General features: G+C 33.6%; 1 long non-coding RNA gene across 1 annotated transcript; it reads right to left on the minus strand.

The window, feature by feature from the left end:
• Positions 1–291: 291 nt before the first annotated feature.
• Positions 292–6045, minus strand: LOC148911100 (uncharacterized). Its single transcript, XR_016119861.1, has 4 exons — positions 4053–6045; positions 2956–3029; positions 2597–2697; positions 292–2499 (listed from the first exon to the last, which is right to left on the minus strand). It is a non-coding gene; the product is annotated as an uncharacterized LOC148911100 (long non-coding RNA).
• Between the last annotated feature and the right edge of the window lie 2643 nt (positions 6046–8688).

Here is an 8688-nt window from a genome sequence, read left to right on the forward strand (position 1 = left end):
CATGTGAATACCATGTGAAACGATCGTAGTCCTTTTCACATGTTAAAAGTGTGTGAAATGTATGTGAAATACACAAAGCAAAAAACTACAAAAAACATGTGAAATTCATGTGAAATCAAAAGACCACATGAAGACCATGTGAAATAGTTAAGTGAAACCATGTGAAATACAAGTGAATAAATAAGATTACACACACACCCACACATTCATTTCACACATGTGAAAAATGTGTGAAAAAACATGTTTACCATATGTGAAAATGATCAGAAAATTAAAAAAACCACACCTGTAGATGTTTGATCTGTAACTTTAATGTTATTGATAAAATTTCAAAAAATATCTATACATTCTCAAAATCATTAAAAATATATAATATATATATATATTTATTACATCCATTTTGAAATCACAAGCAAATCCTGCAATCTGATTGGTTCCCTGCAGCAGTGATTTCAGCATAAATCGCACGATTTTGAGCTCTAAATTGCACGATTTTGCACATCAACTGATATGAACCAATCACAAGAGAGACATGTCATTTTCTAGCCAATTATATCAAGGAATCCATCTGAGTGTTGGGCTCAACGCTTCTTGCGAAAAAAAAGAGCCACGACTCAAAAAAAATTTTCTGAAGAACGATTTTACCGTCAAAAGTCGTAAAAAAAGACTGAAAAAGCCATAAAAAGGACTTAAAAAGACCAACTGATCACTTAAAATTGTCAAAAGCATCTTTGTAAAGTAACTGCTTAAGTAAGTTGAAGATATTACAGCGAAAAGCAGAGGGGAAAATGCAATCGGCATCTTTTGAATGTGACTTCTTGGCGATTGATCGTGGAAAGTGGTTTCCTTTCAATCTGTAAAGCATAACAACACATCGACGAAAATAGTCATTAAAAGAAATTTTTCTTAAGAAGAAGATTTTTGCTGAGCTACGTGACTTCTTAAGGACAACCGAAGGACTAAACAACCTTTGATTTTTGCTGTTTTCTCGGCACAAGTGTGATCTTAACATGTTGAACAGAAATCGTAAAATACAAGCAGTGAGCATTGGCTGTATGGACAACAGCCAGTTCATTACAACCCTTTTGGGCAGGATTGTTTTGCTATTTAATGTAAGTAAACGATTCTTAATACATGTAATGCCTTTTGGTCCTATATAAATTCATTTTAGTTTTGGATTAAAAGTGTTGGTTTTCAAAATGAGAATCATTGCTCGATCAGTATAAACAAGTTTTCTTGACAGCACATTTGAATCGACTGCTTGTAGATTGTAAGTCATATCGGTTTAACTGGAAAAAACGTCTTTTTCAAAAAAGATTTCAAAATGGATATAATAAAGTGGTAATTGAACTTCGTGTCGTGCAATTTTGGTCTGAAATCAAACTTGCAATTACAAATCGCACTCCCGCTACGCGGTCGTGCGATTTTGTAATCGCGCGTTTGATTTCAGACCAAATTGCACTCCACTCAGTTCAATTACCATTATATATCCACACTTATAAATCCAATAAAATTTCAAATCTATGCATGTTCATAATTCAAAATAATTATATATAATAATCCCAACAACAATTCAATAAAATTTGAAAAATCTAGAAATTGAATACTTTTTAAATAAAACTTGAATGTTTTTATATTCATGCCAACTTAGCTCATGCAATGATAATGTAAAATTATTAAAAATTCAATGAAATACAGCCATTTTTGATCCAGTATGTAGAAAAATATGAATTTTAAAAATCATGATAATGAGTGGCAGAATTGATACATGGTCTATTATATATGTCATATAAATCTGTTTAAAAAAGAAAGTCCAAACTTGTCTTGGCTATTCTCCTACGCTTAGTGGGAAGGGGCTGTTCATCATGGAGATCATCAGTTACTGGTACATATGCATAACCCTTGTACCTTTTACATGGCTTGTTGGGAAGTGTAAGGATGGGACACTGTGTGGGGGATGGTGTGGTGAAATCTTGGTCATTTGTTGGCGGTGTACCTGTGATGGTAGTGTGGTTGTTCGTGGGGGTGGAGGTTCAGGAGGTTGCAGTTTGTTTGTTAGTAGGGGTGGCAGCAGCATGTTTCTTTGTATTATTGGTGGTTGCACCGTGTTTGTTAGTATGGCTTGTTTTAGTGTGCTTGCTTGTAATGGTGGTTAAGCACTGTGTTTGTTGGAAGCGGTGATTGTAGTGTGCTTGCTTGTACTGGCAGTGGCACAATGTTTGTTTGTAGGGGTGGCAGTAGCATGTTTGTTTGTACTGGTGGTGGCACCGTGTTTGTTAGTAGGGGTAGCAGCAGCATGTTTGTTTGTACTGGTGATGGCACCATGTTTGTTGGTAGCGGTGGCAGTGTGTTTCTTTAAATTATTGGTGGTGGCACCGTGTTTGTTAGTAGGGATGGTCGGTGCTTGCTTGTAATAGTAGTGGTGGCAACATGTTTGTTGGTAGATTGAAGATTGTTGACCAACAGCTGGTTCTCAGGCCAATAAAAAGTCTCTCCAACCTGAGAAATATATAAAAGTGAATCAAACATTATTATACTCTGATTCAATCTAACTGCTTTTCGTTTATAGTACTACTTATATACACTGTTATTCTACCTTTATTTCATGGAAGAACTTCTTTCTGTTTGGTGATTCCAAAGAAATGTTCTCACTCCCAGCCGGATACATTGACTGTAAAATAAGCTTTACAAAATCACCTGAAAATAATTAAAAATTTGTATCACCAATATTATTTAAAATAAATTTAAACACAAGAAAAGCAATGCAATAGGGGCATGATGAGATCCATGGCTAACTATATTGTTCACATTATCCTTTTTCAATCTCACTCAAATTTCATGTCTCTGTTCTTTTAAACCCTATGCCTGCTAGCTAGCCAGAAAAATCATTTATATATTCCATGTTACATGTAAATAATGTATAATATTTTATACAGATTCAATTTGATGACATACCTTTTCTTTTGAGTGCCGTAAGTATGATGCTCTTCCAATTTTTGTTGCCCCATGCATCACAAGAAGGATTATCACTGAAAAAAATTATATACATAAATAATTTGATTATGGGAAGATTGAAATGCAGGATATCAAATTTATAAAACTCATGATCATGAATTGTTATATTTTAATGAGCAAAAAACAATAGAAGTCATCCCTTGGGAAAATTTTGTTACTTAACGTATACTTGAACAATACTTAATGTGTATTTATTTGACTTAATGTGTATCTGAACAGGTATCTAACTTGTATTTTAACAACTTTGTTAAATCCACCTTTTATTTGATATGTATCTATACAGGGATTAAAATGTATTTATACACAAAAATAGGAACTCAGTTGTTCAACCTCAAGTTAAGTAGAGTATTTTTAAGCTACTTGATCTGTACTTAACTACTGCTTTTTCAATAATTACACTTAAAGTAGTGTACTTAATGTATATTTGAACATCCCCTCTCCCTATTTGAATTAAAGTAGTACTTAAGTAGAGTATTTGATAAGTATTTGTTCCGTATTTAACAACTACTATATTATCAAATACATATCAAGTATACGAGGTTAATCCGTATTTATACACCCTATCTCCCCATTCGAATTAAAGTAGTACTTAAGTAGGGTATTTGATAGGTATTTGTGCCGCACTTAACAACTACTATATTATCAAATACATATCAAGTATATGAGGTTAATCCGTATTTATACACCCTCCCCATGTAAATTAAAGTTGTACTCAATTAGTATTTTAAAGTACAGTTGCTACAGCCAAAAATCTCGCGCTGCAGCACAATTGCAAAATTTTGCAGTGTAAAACATGGATAACACAGCGCTACAAATCGTTGCTTGAAAGCTGCGATAAAGACATATTATTATAGTTTAAATTTGATATGTTGTAGTACGTCTACGAACGATGCTAGCAAGCTGCACAATATCACTGCATACTGATGCGACAACTGAAACATTTACCGCAACATGTTTGTAAATATATGCCGTTAATCCTAAATAAGGTAGCATAGAAGCACAAGTTATATATCTGCAATAATGACTTAGATAATTACCTTACATTTTCCAAAATCTACTGCTTGGTCGAAGAAAGCTTGCTCGTAATGTAATATCTTCTGTCAAGGCAAGCCGGCTTTCAACTACTGTATTCTGTGGCTACGTTGGATTTCGAAACCTCCTAGTTTACATCCCGTATGTAAAAAAATATACCTTTTGAATTCTTCTTCATAAAACTTGGACTTGTTTTAAATCGAAGTCAGCAGTTCTTATAATTCTCGAAACCTATTGTCAGCAAGCCCTATAAAGTTCTCGCACAATATGCTGCTAAGAACCCGCGCATTCGGAGTTCAGCAGCTTGATTACGATAAGAAAAGATCGCTGTACCACGAATAAAACTTTTCAACGTCCATTAAAATGTCTTTGAATAACGCAAAGACAGAAAAAAGGCAGCATTTTGCCGTAGATTGGGACGGCTTCTAATCCAAACAAGATACGTGCTTGGCGGACTTTCGCGCGCATTGTTGTGGCTTCTCGGATTTCATTTTATTTACTTTGATCACGAGCACAGTGCATGGCTTCGATAATTCAATAAATCTGCTTATCATGATTGGCTAAGAAATCCAATCCTCAATTTCAAAATCTAAATGCGTGCTTACCAAAGCTCGTTAGAATAGTCCGCCAATATATGCAGAACTCACAACCTAGTCAAAGCACTACTTTAAAGATTTACTTTTGCTAGAATGAAGATTGAAGATTGAAGATTGTCAGTATATACGGAAATATATTAGTACACCGTACCTGCAAAACAGTAAGCTAAAGCCGGCCATGTTATTGTCATAATCAGAACATGAGAGACAAACCGTTTCATCCCCGAAGTAATGATATACGTTATAGCTGGTAATGGGCAGCACAAGAACAAGAAGAAAAGCCCGTGGAGAAACTCAATTTGCTTGCTTTGACGATAATAAACGACGGACAGAACTAGAGAAGAGGCCAAGATGATACATAACATGAAGAATTATATGATATGATGAAAAGTACACTACAAACAAGAGGATTCCAAGAACTGAACACTTACGATCCGATACGCGGTTTTCCGTTTTCCAACGGCTTATACTATACCTATGACAAGGCCAAGATAACTGAGCTGGAGGGACTAAATGCAGCCAAATTTATACCGCATCAATGAAGTCTACTATAAATCTTCATATTCACAATAGTAATAGAAACAAAACGTACAAAAAGAAACGCCAGGAGCATGGAATACGACACGTTTATTTGTGCCGATTTGGTTCGTATCTGATTGAGACTTTTTTAACTTAGTATTGTTATCTTCTTCAATTGATGCAATGGATTCACGAAGCCATCCCGAAGTGAATGATTCGCTATCTAAAGAATCCTTAATTGTGAATTAAGGAACAATCACTCTTCTGATAAATTTTTGAAGATGGCGCATAGCATTGTGATAGGAATCATGAAATCCAGATCGTATAGTAAGTAGATGTGACAAATATATATTAAGTAGCTATTAAGGCAATTCAAGTACAATTTTTGTTGCACATTAAGTATATATAAAGTATAGTAGTTTAAATACATATTAAGTCAAATATTCAAGTACGAATTAAATATACATTAGTTAGCTGGCAAGACAGAATTAAGTACTCGATAAATAGGGATGAAGTAGTGATTAAGCAATCCATTATACACCTAGTTTGATAATGCCATGTTAAATACAATTCAAGTATATATTAAGTATATGTGACAAATATATATCAAGTAGTCATTAAGGCCATTTTAAGTGCAATTTTTGTTGTACCTTTTATAATCATTAAGTATATATTAAGTAGGTGGTTAAATACATATTAAGTCAAAAATTAAAGTATGGATGAAATATACATTAGTTAGCTGGCAAGACAGAATTAAGTACTTGATAAATAGGGATAAAGCAGTGATTAAATGTAAAGCAAAAATACAAATTAAATACATATTAAGTAGTTCTCAATTACATGTGTTAAGTAGTGATTAATTACATGTTAAGTATAAAAAAATTTCCCAAGGGATGACCGTGAAGAGTAGTGTTGTATATCTGATATAAAATCATGCATCCTGATTTTGCATAACCTTTAGATTAGATTTTCTTGGCCACATTGACTTCTATAATCATCAGTTAACAAACAGATTTATAGTGCAGACAATTCATGAACCATGAAAAGCTGGAATAATAACAAAACAACTGCAGGCATTCATGATCATATTTACTATTGCTCTTATAATATAAAATTATACTTACGAAGAACACAAGTTGAAACCAGTTTCTTCATCTGCCTCCTTGTCTAGTTCTCCTGAAATATTGTCTTTCACTACATCTACAATGGCTGTAATTTTGCCCTTAAGGTCTATCACAGGCATCGTTTTTGTATTTATTGAGCTAAAAAAAAACCAGAAGAATTGGTAACCAATACAAAATAAACCAAATATAACCTCTGAACCACAGTACTAGGACCGTGAGGTGGAGTACAGTTTTTCTGTAATTACGGTTTCCCTCTGTAAATAAAGTGTATCAATCTAAAGCTACTAGTGGCTCTCATATTATACAAACTGATGTTGAATTTATTACCTGTTTGGCACGTTTCCAGTGTATAGTGTTCTTTAACATGTTCCGTCTATACCTTAGGCTCTCAGCCAATCTTTTTCTTATTTCCCTTTTATTTTCCTGGCCATCTAGTTCTGGAAGGGCAGTGGTGATCTAGGATAAATAAATAAAATAAAGTTTAACATATATCAAAAATGTATCAATTTAATATATTTCTTTTCTTGATAAATTTTGTAACTGTAAAATATTGAGCATAATAAATTTGTATTTGTATTTATTTGTATTAGGAAGGTTATAGGCAATAGGGTCAATGGGAACTCTATAATAATAATAATAATATAATAATATATATGGCTTATACAAGTCTGTTCTAAGCGCTTAGTAACATAACGTTAAAGGAATAAATAAATAAGATAGATAATTATAAAGAAAAAGCTAACTTAAATAAATGAGTCTTGAGTTTAGATTTAAATAAAGATAAACTGGAAATATCTCTAATTGAACAAGGTAGAGAGTTCCAGAGGAGCGGAGCAGCAACTGAGAAAGAACGTTGACCATGTGACTGGAGATTATAATATTTTGATATGAGAAGACCACGCCGCTTTGTTTCTTTCCTACTACCAAATTATGAAAGGGCTGTGAACATGTGGACTTGACCGGATACTACAAGTCAAATAGTGTGTTATCAGGTTTCTCAAAAATATACTTACATCAGCTTGAACATTTTTTCCATTTGCTTGGGTAGAATCTCGCTTAGTAGCGGAGGCTCTTCAATGCGTGTACCTTAATGGCCATTCGTCTTTTTGATAAAATTGAATTCTCGATTTATTAAATTTGGCCCCAATTTTCGATTTTTTTTATTAATTAAGATTAAACTTTGAATTCCATTTTTTCAATTTTAGAGTTTTTGTTTAAATAGTTGAAAAAATTGACAGATACAGAGAGCAAAATCCCACACCTTATGGCCATTTAAGGTTTTAGCAAATTAAATTATCTTTTTAGTTTTTGGTTTCTTTTTTTTTTTTTTTTTTTTTTCTTTTGCGCTAAAAAGACTATCACTTCGATCATCCCCCTCCCATTTTACCGACTTCAAAATGACCAAAATCAAACTAATAATGAGGTAGAATAAATAAATCAAATGATCAAAACATGAAAAAGATGATGAAGATGATCTAAAGATTATAACCGTAACTTTTGCAAATACGCAAAATGTACATTCGTTTACCAGCCTTGGTTAATAAAAATGATCAAATTGGTAATCCCAGTTTGTAGGATCACCAAGGAAAACAAGGCCCAACAACTTTTAAGTTAAAATACATTTAAAATACATTTAATTTGTTCAATGTCATAAATAGCAACAGGCAAAGATGTTTCTACCTTGCCTTTGACAATGATCTCTTTAGTTTTAGTCAAATTAATCTTCATATGATTATTATTTGCTCATTCCAAAATATTATTATAACTTCCTGACAAGAATGGTCATACTCCTGGTTAACTAAAGTACTAAGGGGCAAATCATTGGCATACTTCACAAGTATACAGTCTTTTGACTAAACGTTGTCGTTGATCGGATCATCCCTACTCTCCTAGACCGAAAAGGATACAGAGAATACAGTGGATACACTAGGATACACTGAATACACTTAGGGATACACTAGGATACACTGGATACAGTAGATACACTGGATACACTAGGATACAGAGAATACAGTGGATACACTGAATACACTAGGATACACTGGATACACTAGGATCCAGTGGATACACTAGGATACACTGAATACACTAGGATACACTGGATACACTAGGATACACTGGATTCAGCGGATACACTGGATACAGTGGATACACTGGATACACTGGATACACTGGATACAGTGGATACAGTGGATACAGTAGATACACTGGATACACTAGGATACAATGGATACACTGGATACACTGGATACAGTAGATACACTGGATACACTGGATATACTAGGATACAGAGAATACAGTGGATACAGTGGATACACTAGGATACACTGAATAAACTAGGATACACTGGATACACTAGGATACAGTGGATACAGTGGATACAGCGGATACAGTGGATACAG

Source organism: Actinia tenebrosa, unplaced genomic scaffold, assembly GCF_029948245.1.
Source record: "Actinia tenebrosa isolate PJP-AT-01 unplaced genomic scaffold, QUT_ActTen_1.0 PGA_scaffold15__27_contigs__length_11533743, whole genome shotgun sequence".
In the NCBI taxonomy this organism is placed as follows: domain Eukaryota; kingdom Metazoa; phylum Cnidaria; class Anthozoa; order Actiniaria; family Actiniidae; genus Actinia; species Actinia tenebrosa.